Raw genomic sequence first — 20,460 nt, 5'->3', positions numbered from 1 at the left:
ACAGCTTCTACCTCATTTGTAAAACAGGCTAATTCTCATGTTGCTGGTGTAGGGTCTTCTTCACGTTTACATACTATGGTTGATTCCTCTTAGAATATGGACATTACTTCAATTCTCAAAGAATCTCGAACTAAGGATAAGACTAATACTACTCCATCAAGAAAGGAAACAACAAAGAAAACTAGGAAAAAACCTAGATTAGAAGAAAGTATTCAAGAGATTGGAAGTAGTGAATACTCTCTTTTGATTCAACATAAATCTGGTAAGGAGCCTACTACCACTATTACCTTTTGTGCCAGCCCCATTCGATACCTCCTACAAATTCTCCAATTCATATCTCTAATCCACTACTGACAGAAAATCCCACAGAAGAAATACCTTGAATTCAGTTAGTTACTCCTCCCAACAATCCACCACTCAATGCTCCTTTTGGTAAGGTAGAAAGGCTTTTCCTTAGCCTGTCCTTATGAAGTCTAATCTATCTTTTGTCTCACTGAGTTCTATTTTTCAACAACACCAAAATTTAGTACCTTAACAATTAAGGGAGGCTTTTTCTTCTTACTTGTCTTCCAATTCTAAAGAGTCTCCTCTTTCCATCATGGCAAAAGTTTCCAAAGATTTATCAATACAACACAATATTTGGAGTGGTGCTCTAGAAGATGTCAGTAAGTGTTAGAATGATAACAATGCAGATTTAGAAAAGGCTATAAAAACTAGTGAGGACCTACAAATCAACTACGCCAAAAATATCAAGAACCTACCAATTTGATTGGAAGGCTTGATTCTCGAGTTATAACTTTGAAGGGTAAATATAAGGATGCATAGGCTAAGTGTGAGCAGTTTTAAGAAGAGATCAATCAATTGAAGGGTGAAAAATCTATTTTAGAGGAGAAGCTCAAGGTAGAAAAATCTATTTTAGGGTGAAAAATCTATAAATCAATTGAGGTATGTTACAAAGTAGAGTTAGAAAATCTAAGACAATCTCATGAAGAAACTTTCAGAAAATTTCAAGATGATACAAAAAATAATCTTAATGATGCTCAGCCAGAATGGAGATCTAGTCTAATTTTACACGCCTAAGTGGTTGTAAGTCCACTTGATCTTATTCACGTAGATTCTCAACTACTTGAGAGACATTTCTATTAGGTCACTTAACTTTAACATTTATCACCCTTAGAGCGAGGAATGGGAAGCCTTTTGTAACACCCCTAACCCACATCCATCGCCGGAATAGGGTTACAGAGCATTACCAGAGTTTACATTTCAAAACAAACAAATTTTTTTTAACATTTTAATTCATATAATTAATCATAACAAAACCAATCAATAACATGCATATCGTCCCTTATACGAGTTTTCGAGGCCCTAAAAATACATTAGTAACAAGTCGGGACTAAATCAGAAACATATAGAATTTTTTAAAAAAAGACGAAAATTTTCAAAACTACAGGGATCACACGGCTGTGAGACACACCCGTGTCTCAGGCCAAAATGGATATTCGAAGTAGGGACACATGACCATGTCTCAGTTCGTGTCTGTGCCCGTGTAACTCACTAACTTGGGTCACACGGCCAAGCCACACGCTTGTGTACCAGGCCGTGTACCCTTTGAAATGACCTCACACGCTCATGTGCCAGGCCATGTGCTAGGCCGTGTAACAGCCTAAATTGAAACCCTTTGAAAGCTACAGGGAACACACGACCATGTCTGACACACGCCCGTGTCTCTACCCGTGTGGATGAAAAATAGGTCATTTCCAAGTCATTTTTCTCACTCATTCAAGCACATACCTACAATCAAATTTCCACAAATAAACAAGCCTTCAAATTGCACTAATAACATGCATCATCAAGCTATCCAATTAAGATATATAAACATACAACCAATATGCCTAAAAGAAACCTCAAGCACAACAATTATACATGTACAATTTAAGCACAATTTGGCCAAATGTTCAGCTAACCTTTAGCTGAGTTATTGCCAAAACATACCATTTTGTTTACCTATCAATTTCATACCAAAAAGTACCAAATATACCAATTAACATTAGCATCATAAACCATATATGCCAACTACATGTTTCATTCCAGAATGACCCTGTTCAACTTCCATCACCTAAGCATCATAAGAACTATAAAATCAACCATCATAAGGTCACATATATATATCAACATAACAACCATTACAAGGCCCAAATATATATATGCCAACTTAATAACAACTCCTTCATAAGAAAATGCCATAAGCACAAGCCAAAAAAAATGGCTACATCATCAACCAAAAATACCTATACATGAGCATATTTAACCAATGATCACATAACTTGTTTCCATGCCAAAACATAACATAATTGATATATAACCAACATACCATATTAGATTCAAAACCTTTCCGATACATACCACAACTTGACCATGTTGAGGTCAATTCATCATATATCACTTTGACCATTCAAACATGTTTTAACACATTATCAAAATAACACAAATCAACAAGGCACCAAATGTACCAAGGCTACATCACCCCAAACGACATATACATGCCGAACTCATCAACTAACATTCAACCAATCATCAACCCTAAGTCCACCTATACATGCCATTATAACCTTAACCAAGACATCAAAATCTACTGATATAATATCTTGATAGTGTGGTAGATCTCCGATGAACTTCCAACCCGATCAAGCTTTCGATAATCTGAAAAGTAAGGGAAAAACAATTACGTAAGCAATGAATGCTTAGTAAGCTTGTATAAACTTTAGTCATATCAATCCATTTCAAATATGAAATTTATACATATCGCAAATAATCTTATACCAATACCGCAAGATTCATGAAACCATATTCAATAACTCACAACGTGGCTAAATCCACAGCATCACATATACATATCATCCCTAGCATAGTAGGATTTTATAAAACTTAAACCCTTTCAAATTTTATTATTTTCATTTGCATTTCTTTACTTTCCATTGCGTTTACTTTCTTTAACTTAAATAACAACATCAATTCAAATCATCATTCCCTTTTCATTATTTTACACTTCAAGTATGAACTTACTATTTCATTACCTTTCTACACCTGTTTCATATGCATAACACACAAGACATATGAATATCATTCAACCATAACCACAAGCTAGTACATTTAAACATAGCTCTTTTGGGAATTAACCACATGATAAATAATTTCATGAGAAATTTCATAATTTAAACCTTACCACTCTTTCATGAACAAAAGCACATTTCCATTTGGGATCTTACCATTTCAATTCAACTTATAAGTAAACTTAATACCATTCAACCAATAGCTTGGCAAATGCCTAAGTATCAAAGAACAACACATGTTAGCATACTTGAACATATTTCATATAAATTCAACATGGATAACCATTTATTCTCAACATGTAACACTTGAGTTTATTACCCATCTCAACTTACATAATTTCCATGTATCATCATATTCAGGATGTTCATATATGTACATGTCATAATACATATCATTCTCTTATCGTTTCTTATCTGAATAATGCCTGTTGAACCATTTAGAATACCGTTGGATACTCGGGATAGCTCACACATAGTGTGCTAACTCATATAACTATAATCTGTCAATTCCTGTACATGTATGCTCACATGAGCTGTGAAGTAGAATGCTCACACGAGCCGTGAAAATGGGCCTGCTCACACGAGCTGTGGAGTCTCTACAATACATGTCGAACCTCAGCCATCTGTAGCACATTCAAGACCAACACTCGAATCATGTAAAACCTAATGACATTTCATTTGTATCCTACGTATTCCTAAGGTTCAAACGTGGCTCGGTAATTATCGTACGTCGTTGGATTTACTTCGTCTCATAACTTGATAAATTGTCTAATAACATATATATATTGATTCATTCCAATAAAATCATATATTAACATTCAATTTAATCAAAATTATATAGAATATAGTTCATATGAACCTACCTGGCTAAATTGCAGAAATACCAAAGTTTAGGGCCATTTTGGTAATTTTCTATTTTTCTCGATTTTCCACCTGATCTTGATGTAAAATCATAATTTCATTTAATATATTAATTTATACAGTAAATTAATTTTTTATGCAATTTAGTCATTTTTGATATTTTTACAAAATTGCCCCTAAAGTTTTACTTTTATTCAATTAAGTCCCTGAGCCTAAGACAAACAAATTAACCATTTTTACCCAAAATTGAGTCTAGTCGAATACTTATGGAATCCAATACAGCCCATTCATTCAACAATTTCACATAAAATCCTTGTACTTTTACTATTTTAATAATTTAATCCCTAATCGAAAAATTCATCAAAAATCACTTAATAAAATACTTTTAAATAACAACTAATATTTCAAATTCACCATTTAACATCTAAAATCCCAAGGTTAATCAATGGAAAAATTAAAAATCTTTAACAATTTCAAAATCAAAGGTACGGGCTAGTTAGACCTAGTTGCAAGGATCTCAAAAACATAAAAATTAAAAGAAACGGGGCTAAAACGGGCTTACATGCACCACCCAAAGCAAGGCCAAAACTTGAAGCTTCTTCCATTATTTTTCCAGGGCAACCTTCGGTGGTGTAAAACAAATGGGGAAGAAAACATTTTGTTTTCTTTATTTTATTAACCTTTTGTTTTATTTTATTAAATAAATAACATATAAAACATTATAATTAAAAGAAATTAAGCATCCAACTGCCCCACTATCTTTAGGATGGCTAATTTACTCAATAAGGCCTTACAATTATAATTCTTCAAGCAATTAACACCTTTAAACTAATAGTGATAGACTTTTTTTAACTTTTACAATTTAGTCATTTTTGATTAATTGACTATCGAAACGTTAAAATTTCTCAAAGAAACTTTAATACCACCTTAATGACACTCTATAAATATTTGTAAAAATATTTATGGCTCAGTTTATAGAAACGAGGTCCCGATACCTCATTTTTTAAAACCACTTGACCGTAGGGTCATACCACTTAAACTTAATAAATCACTTATAAAACATAATTCATCAAATCAAAAACCTTTTTAAAACCATATTTGACATGTAAATATTAAATAATAATATTTACGAACTTACTCGTCAGATTTCGTGTCCCCAAAACCACTATTTTTCACACCACTGAAAAACGGACTGTTACAACTCTTCCCAAAAAGAATGGAAACAATCAAATGAATTTATCATTCCTACTACTCCCAAAGCTATAGATGGTGAAGAGAGCCCAACAGAAGAGGATCAACATCCTAAAGATCATCATCCAATAAAAGAGGCTCCAACTAAACCCATCAATCAACCTAGTGGAGGAGAGGATTGAAATTTTCTTTGTTAAATAGTGTACTTTACTTTTCCATTAATTCGATAATGTTTTACCACTTTATTAATGAAACCATATTTTGTCCTTCCTTGGCCTCTTTAATACAACACTAAAATTTACTAATATAACATTTATCTTTCACATATATAAGAAAATTCGGCATACCTAAGGAACTTAACCAGGTTGGGCGTATTATGCATATAGACTCCTTTAAATACTAATTACTTGAGAATCGGCTGAAACGAGCTCTGATACCAACTTGCAACACCCTGAACTCGACCTGATTCGCTAGATTTGGATATTAGGTATTACCACACAAAAACACTTAGCCAAACTAACTCAACCATATCAGATAGCATCATATTTAAGACATACTCTTTTTAATTACATTCAAGACTAAAATTTAAAAAACAAATTTGGTACTTAAATATAAAATTTTTACCCTACCAGATTTCTTACAAAAAACAACCATCTACTAATTATAGATTCATTTAACAACTCTAGCAATACGTAACCCATCAGATCTGCATGCATAATAACCCGACATGCATCTTCGTTCGCGTAGTCTTGGCATCGTTCCTCCAAACGTAGTCTCCCGACATTGAAACCTAAAATAATTAACAAGTTTTGTAAGTTCATGAGTAATTTAATGAATTTTATTTCATTGAACCGTGATGGTTACTTTATATTCTTTAATTATCATCTATACACCAACCAACCTTCAAAACTATTTATCAAGTGTATAGCAATATAGCTTGATTCACATACGCACCAACTATTTTATTCTTAATATACCAATTCTTTCTTACTTGACTAATTGAAGATTTTTTCAAATATTACTAAATTCTCTCATTTACATATGTGTTTCTCAACAGAAGTTGTCTTCAAAATTCATTTTGTATAGATATATCCTAGTCTATACACTTATCACATAATAGCTGCTCACAACATTAATCATAGACGGATACATACGCACTTGGCGAATACTTTCACATATCTAAGCACCATCAAACTATGAAACCAGTCATACCCTAAACTAATACCATACAACTCAAATTGATAATGTACTTCATAAATTAATATGATGACATCCACAATATTACTTCAGAATCCCAATTGTTCGTAATAATCAATATTCAGACCCATAAGATTTCAGGCAAAATCATTATTTAATTCAGATATGATAGATTCCAAATAAATTTAATTAAATTGTACCATGACAAATCCTCGTTGACAATATCTTAGATCATGCATAATTATGAATATGTCCAAATAACTTTATACATTTTATTACAACACATCTCTCTTCTTTACCATACTCATACCTTACCAGTTTTCGTAAACTTCACCATCACTCCATTTATGTAGGTATGTAAATATATTTCTTATTTGACTAGTTCGTATAAAAGAGTCAGGGTGAAGGCTTACCTTAACCCAAATAAACTATATCCTGAAGCTCCATACTTGAACATCTAACACGATCTAGCAGCAAACACTACTTACAAAATATCTGAACACCAATAAAGACTTATTTCCATACAATTTACCGTCAACTCAAACACTTACAACCCCAATGCAAAGCCTTATACATATATCTTACTGTTTATACACTTGTTACAGATTTACTCTTTCAAAATCTAACATGTAGAGTTGTAATGCTTACCTAGAGACTCAATAATCACTGATTTAACTAAAAATATCTTAATTTCTAGCTCAAGAAGGAAGAAATGAAATCGGTTCTAGAAAAGAATCAAAAAGTAATATTTTGGATCCAACCTCAAACTCTTCTCAGAGTCCTTGTCACATGTATATAAATAATTCAATCTCCCTTACAGACATTCAAAAAATGACACTTAAATTCAAATTTTGTCTCTCTTACTAGCCTAAAGACTTTAAAGGAAACATAAATAAAAATCTTGTATAATAAATATTAAGATATTCAATTTAGTTGGTTCCTAACCAAGCACTTCACGGTCCAACAAGAATAGTACTAAACAAACTGGGAGTACTATACATCCACAAGTATACTCCAAAAGAAACAAATGGGCAAATTACAGTCCGCCAAACACAAGTTCTTTCACTACTATACACCTAATCCTTGAACCCGCCTAAACTAGGGCCAATATATCTGTAACAACATTCAGTTTTTGGTTTATGCACAATTACACATATCATGGTTTTCATGATCAAACACATATCGTATGTTCACATAAATGCATTTCAAGTGCGAAGACTTTGCTCATTAAGCCAAATACACTTTCATATCAGATTTGTGCGCATAAAACTAGCTATTCGAAGGGCATCATCAAACATATATTCACATTACACACTTAACACAACACATGTAGCTTGTTTGCAAAATAACAAAGGCTCAAGTAAGAACACTTACACTTAGGACTTAGATTAGATTATTAGACTACATAAGCCCCTTTTATCTCACTAATTTGTGTATTAATTATAGCTCACCACCACTCACCTTAGCAACTTGCTTCAATGGCAAAGCTCAAATAAGCTTTTGTTTGCCTTTTTCCTTGTTTTTGGAGGCTCCCAAATGAGTTGACACTTTACATATACATCAAACACAATACAAAAACATTACAAAAAGCAACAAACACGACTAAAATATTCTACAATCACAGATTAAAGCCTCCCAGCCTCTATACCGAAAACTTAGCTAGTTTTGCCAAAACAACAATTTCACCTCTCAAATCTAGTTTCTAAGTCTTAATTTAAATTCTAGTCATTCTAAATATCATCTAATTATAAATCTAAACCTTCAGTTTTTTCCAATTACATGGATCCAACTTTTTTGAAAAAATTAAGCTGATGTGATCATTAGAAAGGGGAAAACATTTACTTGGTTAAATTTACTTAAGGAATTGTTAAATCAAGATTAAAAACCTTTTAATTAGACCAAAATGAGTTAGAAATCACCTTAAAATTGAAGCTTAGCTTAGTAATACGAGATCTACCATTTTCAAGCTAAAAATCGGTTTAAAATTAATAGATCTATTGAAATCTTGATTAAATCAATTAAAACTCAAATTGAAATAATAACATACTTAGTTTAATCATCAAAAGTCAGAATGTTACCTCAATTTGACAAAATCAACGAGCTATGGAGCTAATTTGAGTTAAAATGTGTGAAGATCTTTTGAAAATTTGAGGATGAAAAGGTAAATGTTCTTTAAAATTGAATGAGGATTTTGTGTTTGGAGAGTTTGAAAATACAAAAAAAATGAACTAATTTCGGGAGAAAAGCCTTAATTTGGTGTTTAGCAATTTTTTTATGAGTTAAACAGGAGGGAAGGAGGCGGTGGGTGGTTTAAATAACATACCAAATTTTAAAAATTCGGCATTTTCCCCATTGACCACCTACAATTTCCTCCCTGTTCCAAATAGGTCACTGTTTCTTACTTAAACCCATTTTCTAAATTATTTTCAAATCTGATATCGCTTTTAAAATCCGTTTAATCGAATTAATTCTCGAACACTTTATTTTAATCTCTTAAGCTAAAATTGTAATTCTAATTATTTTTATATTATATTTTTTATTCATAATTATTTTAATTATTTATCCTAATTACGATTTCTGATTCACTAACCCAAATTCTACTAACTCAATTTTTGGCATGTGACAAATCTCCCCCTCCAAAAGGAATTTCGTCCTCGAAATTATCTGACTCGAAAAGATAGAGGTATTGGCATCCCATTGCATCCTCGCCTTCCTAAGTAGCCTCTTTATTTTGTTATTATGCCATAAAACCTTAATCAGAGGTACGCTCTCATTCTCTAATACCTTAGTCTAACATGCCAGAATCTCAATCTATTCTTCCTCATATGTAAAATCAAGTCAAACCTCGATCTCCTCAGTCGAAACTACATGTGACGAATCGGATCGATATTTTCACAACATGGACATATAAAACATGTCATTTATACCCTCAAGTTTAGTCGGCAACCTAAGTCGATACGCTGTCGATCCAATCTTCTCGATAACCTCATAAGGTCCAATAAATCTTGGACTCAACTTCCTATATGATCGAGCCTCAACACCTTATTCCAAGGCAACAACATTCACTTTATTGGGATGATACTCAAAAGCTCAATCCAATGCCTCTGGCTCAAGTTCAACTTCTTTTGGGTGAAGAGATACTTAAGACTCTTGTGATGTGTGTAAATAACACACCTCTCGCAATATAGATAATTCTGCCAAATTATGAGCACAAAGACCACTTCAGCTAACTCCAAATCATGGGTTAGGTAATTATAGCTTCAACTGTCTCAAGGTGTAAGCTACCACCTTACCCTCTTACTTCAGCAAACAACTAAGTACCATATACGATGCATCACTATAGACCACATGCTCTTTCTGGGACTCCGGCTAAATCAACATTGGTGCCTTAGTCAAAATTGCCTTAAACTTTTTGAAACTTTCTGACGCTCATCGGTCTACTAAAAAACCACATTATTCTGAAGTAGTTTTGTTAAGGGTGCAACTATGATGGAGAGCACCTCAACGAATATACAATAGCAGCCAGCCAACCTTAAGAAACTTTGAACCTCAGTGACACTTTTTAATTGTTTAAACTCCAAGATAGTCTCGATCTTCTTCGGGTTAACATGAATCCCCTCAGAAGAAATCACATGCTATCAGAACATTGTCTCTCTCAACCAAAACTCGCACTTGCTAAAATTAAAACACAATTGCTTCTCTCACAAGATCTGAAGAACAATTTATAGATGTGCATCATGATCATCCTCGATTCGGGAATACACGAGAATGTCATCTATAAAGACAAATATGAACTGATCCAGATACAAGTGAAAGACACAGTTCATCAAATCTATGAACATTGCAGACGTATTAGTCCACTTGAATGGCACAATCAATAACTCATAGTGACCATATCGAGTCCTAAACATAGTTTTCAGAATATCATACTCATTCACTTTGAGCTGATAATAACCAGACCTTAGATCAATCTTTGAAAATAGAATTGCACCTCTAAACTGATCAAACAAGTCGCCAATCCAAGGCAAGAGATATTTGTTCTTAATGATCAACTTATTCAGCTATCGATAATAGATGCACAACCTCAAAGTACCATCCTTCTTCTTTATAAACAAAAACAGTGCACCTCAAGGAGACACACTAGATTGGATGAACCCTCGATCCAACAACTCTTGCAATTGGATCTTCGACTCCTTAAGTTCCTTCGGTGCCATGCGATATGGTGCAATGGACACTGGTGTAATACTAGGATAAACCTCGATACCAATATCTAGTTCCTGATCTAGTGACAAACCGGGTAGCTCTTTCAGAAAAACATCAGGAAAATCCTTTACAGTATGGATATCCTGAACTCTCAACTCTTTGGTCCCGAATTCAGCACAAAGGCTAAGTAAGCTTCACAACCTTTACTCAATAGCTTCTCAACCTTGGTTACTGAAACCATGTTAGAGAGAAATTTAGGTATCTCACCAATGACTATGACTTTCAAACCATCCAAAACTCGCAAGGTGATCTGTTTCATCTCAAAATCTACCTTTTCCTTATGCTCTGTCAACCAATCCATTCTAAGTATCACCTTGAAACCATGGAATGACAACTTAATTAGATCCACCAAAAAGCCATATCTTTGGATTATCAGATGACACTTACGGTACACCTTATTGACCACAATGCTCTCACCCAGCGAACTCGTAACTGCCACACCCAAATTGATAATCTCTATCAAAATATCCAACTCACTGGCTAGGTCGCTCGAAATATACGAGTGCTTAGAACCAGAATCAATCAACCAAAAAAAAGGAATAGACTGCAGGGTGAAAGTACCTGCAATCACATCTGTCGTCTTGCAGTTCTGTGATTCCCTAACAGTATATACACAAGTTGGACCTCCGAACTCAGTCTGTGCAGCTACAGTGCGAGTAATGATCCTCTATGAATTGGGTCTCCCATTACTTCCAGGACCATGGCCTCAAGCTCTAGAAGATGTGGGCGCAGAACTCTGTGTCTGGGACACCTCAGCCTTCTCTAGACAATCCTTCAACAAATGGTCCTTCGAATCACATCGAAAAAAAGCTCTAGTCCTCTTTCTAAACTCTTCTAGATGCCTACTATTGCAGTGCTCACAAATCTACCATCCTGAACGTCCCATCGAACTTACAGCATCGACCACAACACTAACCTGTTGCCTAGACTGACTTGGTCAGAGTCCCCGTTGATTACTCCTACCTGAACTTTGCGTCTCATGACCTCTCTTAGCTAGTTGTCTCGAGGCTTCAGACTTATCAGAGCCCCTATTTTCGAACTTAGTCGCGAATGATCTTAGTGGCTCGACCAATGCTTCCTACACTACCTTAGGCTTCTCAACCATTTCATTGAAGGCTTCAGCTCCATGTGCTACCATATAAACACGGATGTCATGATTCAGCCCAAACCAAAACCTCTTACATCTATCTCTCTCAAAATAGACCATCTTAGAGCATATTGACTAAGCCACAGAAACTCCAACTCATACTCCGCCAGTGACATACTGTCCTGAACCAGATCCAGGAACTCCTTCTTCCTCACATCTATATATAGCTCACCTAGATACTTCTTCATAAACTCCACTAGAAAGAAATACCATGAAAAGCGATTTGGAGTAGCTCTTCTCCAATAGGGATACGGTGAAACCTAATTTCTCCTCATCCGAGCAATCTATCTACTTAAGGATTCTCTCCACACTCTCCAACCAATACTCGACATTGGTCAGATTAGCTCCTTTAGCCCCTCTAAATTCACGTCCATCCAAAGCTTGTAAACGCTCGAGTGGCAATCCCCGATGAGCAAGTGCAAGGTTACCACCCACAATACGCTAAGAAACTCCTATCATAGCTTGTACTAAAGGCTCTACACCCGTCTTTGGTGTCGCCTAACCCGAAAGAGGAGCTACCTTAAGTGCATTTACATTAACTTTATCGCGTCTAAGAGGCATATTGTTTACACTATAACATTAAAGAAAAACAAACAACACAAATGAGTAAGGAGTGGCAAGTGATCCAAGGCAAATCCCTATAAAAAAATAACATTTAAAATATGACAATATATTTCCGCTCCTACCCCAAAACAAACAATTCAAATATGGGTCCAATGTTTAAGAACTCCCAGTTTTGTTTTAAAACTAAATCGTTTTTTTTATTTTCAAAATTTTTAAACCCGAGAATTGTTTAAACCTTGGCAAACCTAGTTTCTTGCAAAACCTGACTTTGATACCACCAAATGTGGCACCCCAAACTCGATCGGTATTGACTCGAATATGAAATGTTACATTAGCCACTTGCATGACTCTCATTACTGACCACCAATGACATCATAAACCAACCATCAAACCAAAAAAAAAAAAACATGCGCAAACAAGTAATTTTAAACATTCAAGGCCTAAAACATGCTTCTCCTATCATCATACAATAAAGTATTAGTAGGGTAAAACCTTCAATTTGCACAACGTAGGCGGAAAAAATATAATCATGAATTTAATCCAAAAATTGTCTTGTCATTTTATATTGAATAATTTATGAAAATTTTAGCTCAAAATGACTATTAAAACTCTTTTAATTCCAAAACGAAGTTTAACGACCTAAACGTAAATTTTACAAAATTTCCAAATAAACCATTTTATGAATTTGAAGGTTGCATGTTGAAATTCATCATCTAAAACCATGTCACGTACATTTTAAAAACATTTCGTGGTGTTTAAGGCCTCCAATTTTATTGCATAAAAATAAATACTTAATTGCAAAAGTTTCAAAAATGCCCAGTTCACTCATCAGCCATGTCGAGATGATGCGATTTTTCTCGTCCTGATGACGTGAATTTTCACATCCTGATGACGCGATAAATGACGTCTTGACGTCAGTTCCACGTTGCGTTGTTGTTAGGCCTTGTCACGACGACACACTGTAGTTTATTGTAGAAAAATCGCAGCACTTACAGATGACACTTTGACACTCAAATACACATACCATTTTGTGATATCATGCCATTTTCCCTATTCTAACATGTCATATAACAAACATAATTCATATAAATCATGATCAAACATACAAAATCATACATTAACATGCTTTGGCATCCAAATCAATCACCTATGCTAGCATTCTTATCTATAGTCTCAATTTAATTTATTCAACATATCAAATTTTCATATAAGGTAATTTAAAGTGCATATTGGTCATTTTGCATCTGTCCAAGCATTCAACAAGTCATTTAAACCATTCTGACCATAATTTACTATGCCACATACATGTTATTCAACATAAAAACCAATCATTCATCTAGCATACTTCATGCAATCATCCAAGCAGTATAAAACATCCACTAAATAATTATAAAAGTCCTTAAATAGTCCATGGAAAGTCCATTTACAAACCCAAAACAAAAGTAAAGTCTAATCCCTCAAAATAAACCCACATTTCCATCCATTATAAACCAAAAGCCATCTCATATGCACAACCACAATGCTTTTGCCTTAGGATCAAAAGGTTTCCCACTTCACCACTCCACACAAGTTATTTCTCTGCAAAATAAACACAAAAGAGTGTGAGCTTAACCAATCTCAGTGAGTGTTCAAGATGCTACAATAAGTCACAAAAATAAGCGTTAAAAGAAGCATGCTAAACACATTTATCACATAGCACCATCAAATACCATATCACATTGAAACATTGATACATTGGCAACTTGTGAATATGAAAATGTATACAAATAGCTCTCATTGGATACTCAAATATCCATCACACCATGACTCAAAAGAGCCTACATGTCTCAAGTAAGTGTAGCTTGAAGCTAACACTCTCTAACACACCAACATATCCTAATGAATGGAACAATACTCTACATTCCTTTATCCCTCCAAACATGTTCTAATTTCAAAGCATATAAAAGAGTACTAAAATCCTATGACATGCCAACTATATCCAATGTTTTCACTAGTTCACAAGGCCAATATATCCATAACACATTCATTTTCTAGTTTATGCACACTTACACATATCATGGTTTTCATGATCAAACACTTATGATATGCTCACATAATGCACATCAACTGCTAAAACTTTTCTCATTGAGAAAAATACACTATCATATCAGATGTGTGTGCATAAAACCATCTATTTATAGGGCCTAATCAGGCATATATCCAACAGATATATTCACATTATGCACTGAACACAACACATGTGGCTTGTTTGTAAAGTAAAAAATCTCAAATAAGAACACTTACACGTAAGACTTAGTTTAGATGACACCTAATCCCCCATTAACCCACTTATTTGTGCATTAATTATAGCACGCCAGACCACTCACCTTAGCAACTTGCTTCAATGGCATAACTAAAGTAAGTTTTTGATTTCCTTTGTCCTTGCTTGTGGAGGCTCCCAAATGAGTTAGCACTTTAAATACACATCAAACACGATACAAAGGAATTACAAGAACAACAAAAACAACAAAAAAAAATTAAATCATTCTAAAATCATAGATTAAAGTCTCTCATCCTCTATACTGAAAACTTAGCTAATTTTGTCGAAATAGAAATTTCACCTCCCAAATCTCATTTTTAAGTCTTAATTTTGATTCCAATCATCCTAAATATCATCTAATTATAAATCTAAACCTTCAATTTTGTCCAATTACACGGATCCAACTTTTTCAGAAAAATCAAGTTTATGTGATCATTACAAAGGGGAAAGCGTTTAATTGGTTAAAATTACTTGAGGGTTTGTTAAATCAAGATTAAAAACCTTTTAATTAGATCAAAATGAGTTAGAAATAACTTTAAAACAAGATTTTAGCTTAGTAATATGAGATCTACCATTTTCAACCTAAAAATTGGTTAAAAGTCAATAGATATATTGAAATCTTAATTAAATCAATTAAAACTCGAATTGAAATAATAACATGCTTAGTTTAATCATAAAAAGTCAGAATGTTACATAATTTGAAAAAAAATTGATGAGTTATGGAGCTAATACAAGCTAACACGTATAAAGATCTTTTGAGAATTTGAGGATGAAAAAGTGAACATTCTTTAAAATAGAATGAGAATTTTGTTTTTGGAAGAGCTTGAAAATAAAAAAGGATGACCTAATTTTGGGAGAAAACTTTTAATTTGGTGTTTAGCAAATTTTTTAATGGGGAGATGAATAGGAGGGGAGGAGGCGGTGGGTGGTTTAAATAACCAACCATATTTTAAAATTTGGGTGTTTGCCTCATTGACCACCTGCAGTTTCCTCCCTTTTCCAAATAGGTTATTGTTTCTCTATTAAATTAATTTTCTAAATTATTTTCAAATTTGATCTCGTTTTTAAAATTTGTTTTAACTAAATTAATTCTTGAATACTTAATTTTAAATTCTTAACCTAAATGTTAATGCTAATTATTTTAATATTTTATTTTATTTATTCCTAATTATTTTAATTATCTAACCTAATTATAATTTTTGGTTCACTAACCACAAATTTACTAACCCGATTCTACTAACCCAATTTTTGAGATGTGACACCTCTTCATCATGACGTCGGTTTTGTTTCGTCTCTGGCTTTCCCAAAAATGCGAGACACACCCTACAATTCCCAACAATTCATACTATAAAAGCCTTCATTTCATCATGTATCCAACAATGGCATTTTGAACCAACTTACATAATAATAAAAAAAATCAATGGGTTAGCTAGAACTAAGTCTCTACATGAAAATTCCAAAAAAATTTCTAAAGAAAAACTTACCTAGTAGCTAATAAAAAAAAAAAGGCAATGGCTTGAATCCTTAGCAATTTTTTCCCTTCTTTTCCCCTTGGTATGGACGGTAATAGCATGAAAGAGAAGATGATTCCTTTCTCTCTCCCACTCACTTGGTATTTATGGACTTGATTGGTATATTGATTAAGCTTAATCAATCTAATTAAGAATAAATAATTAATGACTATCATTAAAGCATAATATCATTAGTGGTATCTAATTATTCTTCTCGTAATTATCCATAAACCAAAGTTTAAATATGATTTTATTATCATTTGGTCCTTAGTTTAATAGTCATTTAAGTGTGTACTTAATTCTTAATCAATTCCAACTAATTTTGGTCACTAAACAATTTAGGTCGTGTACTATTTTCTTTAACCATTTTAATAAATAACTTTATAACTCTAATTACTAATTTTGTTATTAAGTCATAAAGTTTCTCGGTTTAATACTCAGACCATCTCAATTTAAGAAATTTGAACATTGAATTGGGTTTTTTCGACACTGAAAAAAATTGAGTCATTACAACTTTATCGTTTTAGAATCTATGAGGAAGTATATTTAATTCCCCCATTTAATAGAGAACTAAGACATCTTTTGAAGAAAGTAATTTTAATTTCTAAGACATCTTTTGTACTCAATGAGAAAACGCATGCAATATATTTCTTTTCATTTTTATTTTCATTTTCATTTTCATTTTCATTCATTCCATAATATCGGTCTACATGAATTTTTTTTGGGTTATTTCGAGCTAGTAGAGAGACTGGTTGGACATATATAATCAATGCCCAAATAATTTGTAATTCAGTTTTGACTCTTCTTCTATTAATTACAACATTATTTAATTATGGAGTTATTCCACTAAAGTACCATATTGAACTCAACCTTATTATATATCATTATGAAAGCAACTCTATATATGCTTGTCCAAAGACATTTTCATAATTGTGTTGCCTTTATAGTATATCTGGAATCTCTTTGAGTTAAATTTGTTCACCCAATATGATCGTTTTTTTATCTGAAAAAGGTCTAGAGTCTACTCAAAATTGAACAAATCGATTGAAAGACTATTATGTTGTTTATCAAGTCTAATTAGAGAGAGGTCTTGTCTTGGGCACCAGAACAAATAGCTCCTAAAAGATTAATGAAAATAGGTGGAAAAAAATCTTAAACCAGGGGTGCTACCATTAGAAGAAAAGGGGGAATTAAAAGGGTTGGCCCTACGTTACATTAGAGGTGATTATGGGTTATCGAAGGATTGGCCAACAAGTTGAAGGGTTATCGAAGTCTCCCTAAGGTTGATTAGGCATAACCTATGATAAATAGATACAGGAATGACCTGTTGTCAAATGTAGTAGCTAATTCAGGTCAATTTTACACTTAAGGAGTTTGTTTTCTAGCAAATATAGTATTTAATATTGCATTTTCAGTACTTAGGACTTAGGATTAAAAATCAATAAAAACATGTATTTTTAACACATTTTTAAGTCTTTATGACCTATTAGGCTGACACAGGCCTTAGGTAGGTTTAATTTGGGTATTTAAGTATGCAAGAGGCTTACTTTTAGGCCTAATTGACATAGGAACTTGGGGCAAGTGATGCACAAGCTTCTTGAGCTGTGAAAGCATGAGAAAAACGTCCAAAGCCATAAAATGTTTTGCGTGGCACGACATGGAATATGTGTGGCGTGATAAGAAATGTTTGTGTTGCAAGACACGGCCATGTGTTGAGCCACAGTAGCCTTGTGTTAAGCCACATCAACCTGTGTTGAGCCATAAGCCTGAATGTAGGCTATAAGCAAAGATGACATCGGCAACTCTATTTTGTTAGATTCTCAGATATTTTATTCCTTACTGGCACCCAAAGCATCGGTGGCATATCAGGTATAAAGTGCACACCTTTTAGCCTAAAAATAAGAGGCTTCTATACACAAATTTAGTCAGAACTTTTCTATTCATATCTGAAGACAATAGCAATTGAGACAAGTGAGACCGGAACGGTATCCTGTCGTGTATAACTTGTGCGAAGCGGTGAGATCGGAAGGGTATCCAATGCCTAGGAAAAGACCAGAAGGGTGACTTAGCTGGTACTCGTTAGTGAAAATGAACTGGGAGGGTAGTCATAGATAAGAGTGATAAATAACTCAATCTAGGATAATTTATTATTTTATTAGATAATTATGGATTTAATCGATCATAAGCTAGAGTCTCGCGTTGTTGACAATAGGAATAGGAAAGTCCATTAGGTTAGTTTAAGGTAGTTAATTCAATAGTTTTATTAAAATATTAATTTGGATTTACACTACTAGTTCGTGACACCATTAGATTAGTAATTATTTTCTGTAATTAATTTAATATTAATTTCTACAATTTGCAATCCCTTGGGTACTATCCTCGAAATACTTATTAGTGTTTCATTGTAACATATACTAGATTACAATTTGACCCACATGCTTGCGAACACTGTTTTTCTTAATTCTTATATTTTTGGTGTGATATTTATTCTATAAACAATAACTTGTTTATAGGCGGTCAAGACATAAGGTTGATGTTCGCTCCTATGTGCAAAGGGCTCTTCCAAAGTTAACTCCACCTATTTCTATGGGAATGGTAAAGTTATCGGAATCCTTAAGTTTTGGGGGTACCTTACGGGATACCATCGCACTACATTCAGCATTGAAAACTATTTGCTCTCCTCACTTTATCTTCTGTCTTTGAGATATCACATCTCTAAGAAATTTGGCTTACTTGGCCATCTTTTGTAGGACCTCAAGCAAAGAGAGGTTAACGTTCAAAGCTTCAAACATTTTGAGGAAGTCTAAAAACTCTTTACTCTCTTTCTTTTTTTCTCTACTAAACAAGATAGAAAGGGAACCGATTCTTGACTAAGGGGTCTAATTGGCTTATCCTGACTTTTGGTCTTTCGGGTTCCAATTCCTCTTACACTTCTTCTTGTACCATATCTCTGACACTAGGAATATAGGTACCGTCTTCCTTCTTACCTTGTTCTTCACCACTCACCAACCTAATCAAATCTTTAACTAACATACCTAACCTAAGGGTTATCACCTTGGCATGCTCTTTCCCCTCATGTTTTGGATTCGGCTCAATATTGCTCAGAATGTTAGAGCGGGTGTAGGTTTGCATCCATTGGAACATTTGGTCTAGCTGACCATGTATTTGACGCACATCGGCTTGTAAAGTGTGTACAATCTCCTCTAACTTATACACTCAAATGGATAGAAGAGGGTCGCTATTAAAGGTTGGCTTCCTCTCGACCTCTTGCAGTGGTCTATATGGTTGTTGAGGTTGGTAAGGAGGATTAGGTCGAGGGGCATTAAAGTTTTGGACTCCTTGATTGGAAGGGCCTTCTTGGTCCCCCTACCTAAGGTTGGGATGGTCACGCCATCCCGGATTGTAGGTGTTAGAGTTGGGTTATATCCTTTGTTTACCACATGGTTAACTTCATTGATCTTGTTCATGCCTCCCCAATGTGTGCCTTTTCCTTCATTACCTACATGAGAAATGGTTAAAATGGGTGGATTTGCAGCTTGTATTCTTACTGAACACATTTCAAGTCGATTGAACACATTCATGCTCGATTGCTTAGCTCTATATGTGAACCGTTCAGCCGGCCACATATATGAATTCATTGTCATATCTTCAATTGGTTAGCATGCTTCGACTTATGTCTTTGACATGAACGCCCCAGTGGACGCCCCATCTAGACTAGAACGCAAGTTTCCGTCCAGCCCATTATAAAAGACTTGAAGTTGTAAACAATCCTGGAAGCTATACTACGAACATTTACAGAGCATGAGTTTGAAGCGCTCTCATGCTTATAAAGTGGCTTCATTTCTAATTGAAAAAAAAATTATGTCCATATAGAGCTTCATTTTGTGCTAGGGGGAAGTACTTAGCCAAGAACTTGCTTGCTAGCTCATCCCACGTATTAATTGAATCCACCAGTTGTGAATCTAACCACATAAAAGCATCGTCAATAGGAGAGAAAGAGAATAACTTAATATGGATAGTGTCATCAGATACCCCATTGTATTTACATGTATCACAAATAGTTCAAAATTTCTTGAGATGTTGGTTAGGGTCCTCATTCATCGACCCCCATAAATTGGAGATTCGCTTGTATCATTTGGATCATTTCTGATTTGATTTCAAAGTTGTTCGCATTGATCAAAGGGCGATTAATTTTTCCCTGAACAACCTCCAAGTTAGGCATAGCATAGTCATGCAAGGTTCTTTGTTCCATTGGTGGTAGTCGTGGTGGTTTTCTTTCTACTCATTGGTCTTCCAACAGTTGGTCTCTTTGTGGAG

Source organism: Gossypium hirsutum, chromosome D06 (assembly GCF_007990345.1).
Source record: "Gossypium hirsutum isolate 1008001.06 chromosome D06, Gossypium_hirsutum_v2.1, whole genome shotgun sequence".
Classification (NCBI taxonomy): Eukaryota; Viridiplantae; Streptophyta; class Magnoliopsida; order Malvales; family Malvaceae; genus Gossypium; species Gossypium hirsutum.
This window is presented reverse-complemented; position numbering follows the sequence as displayed.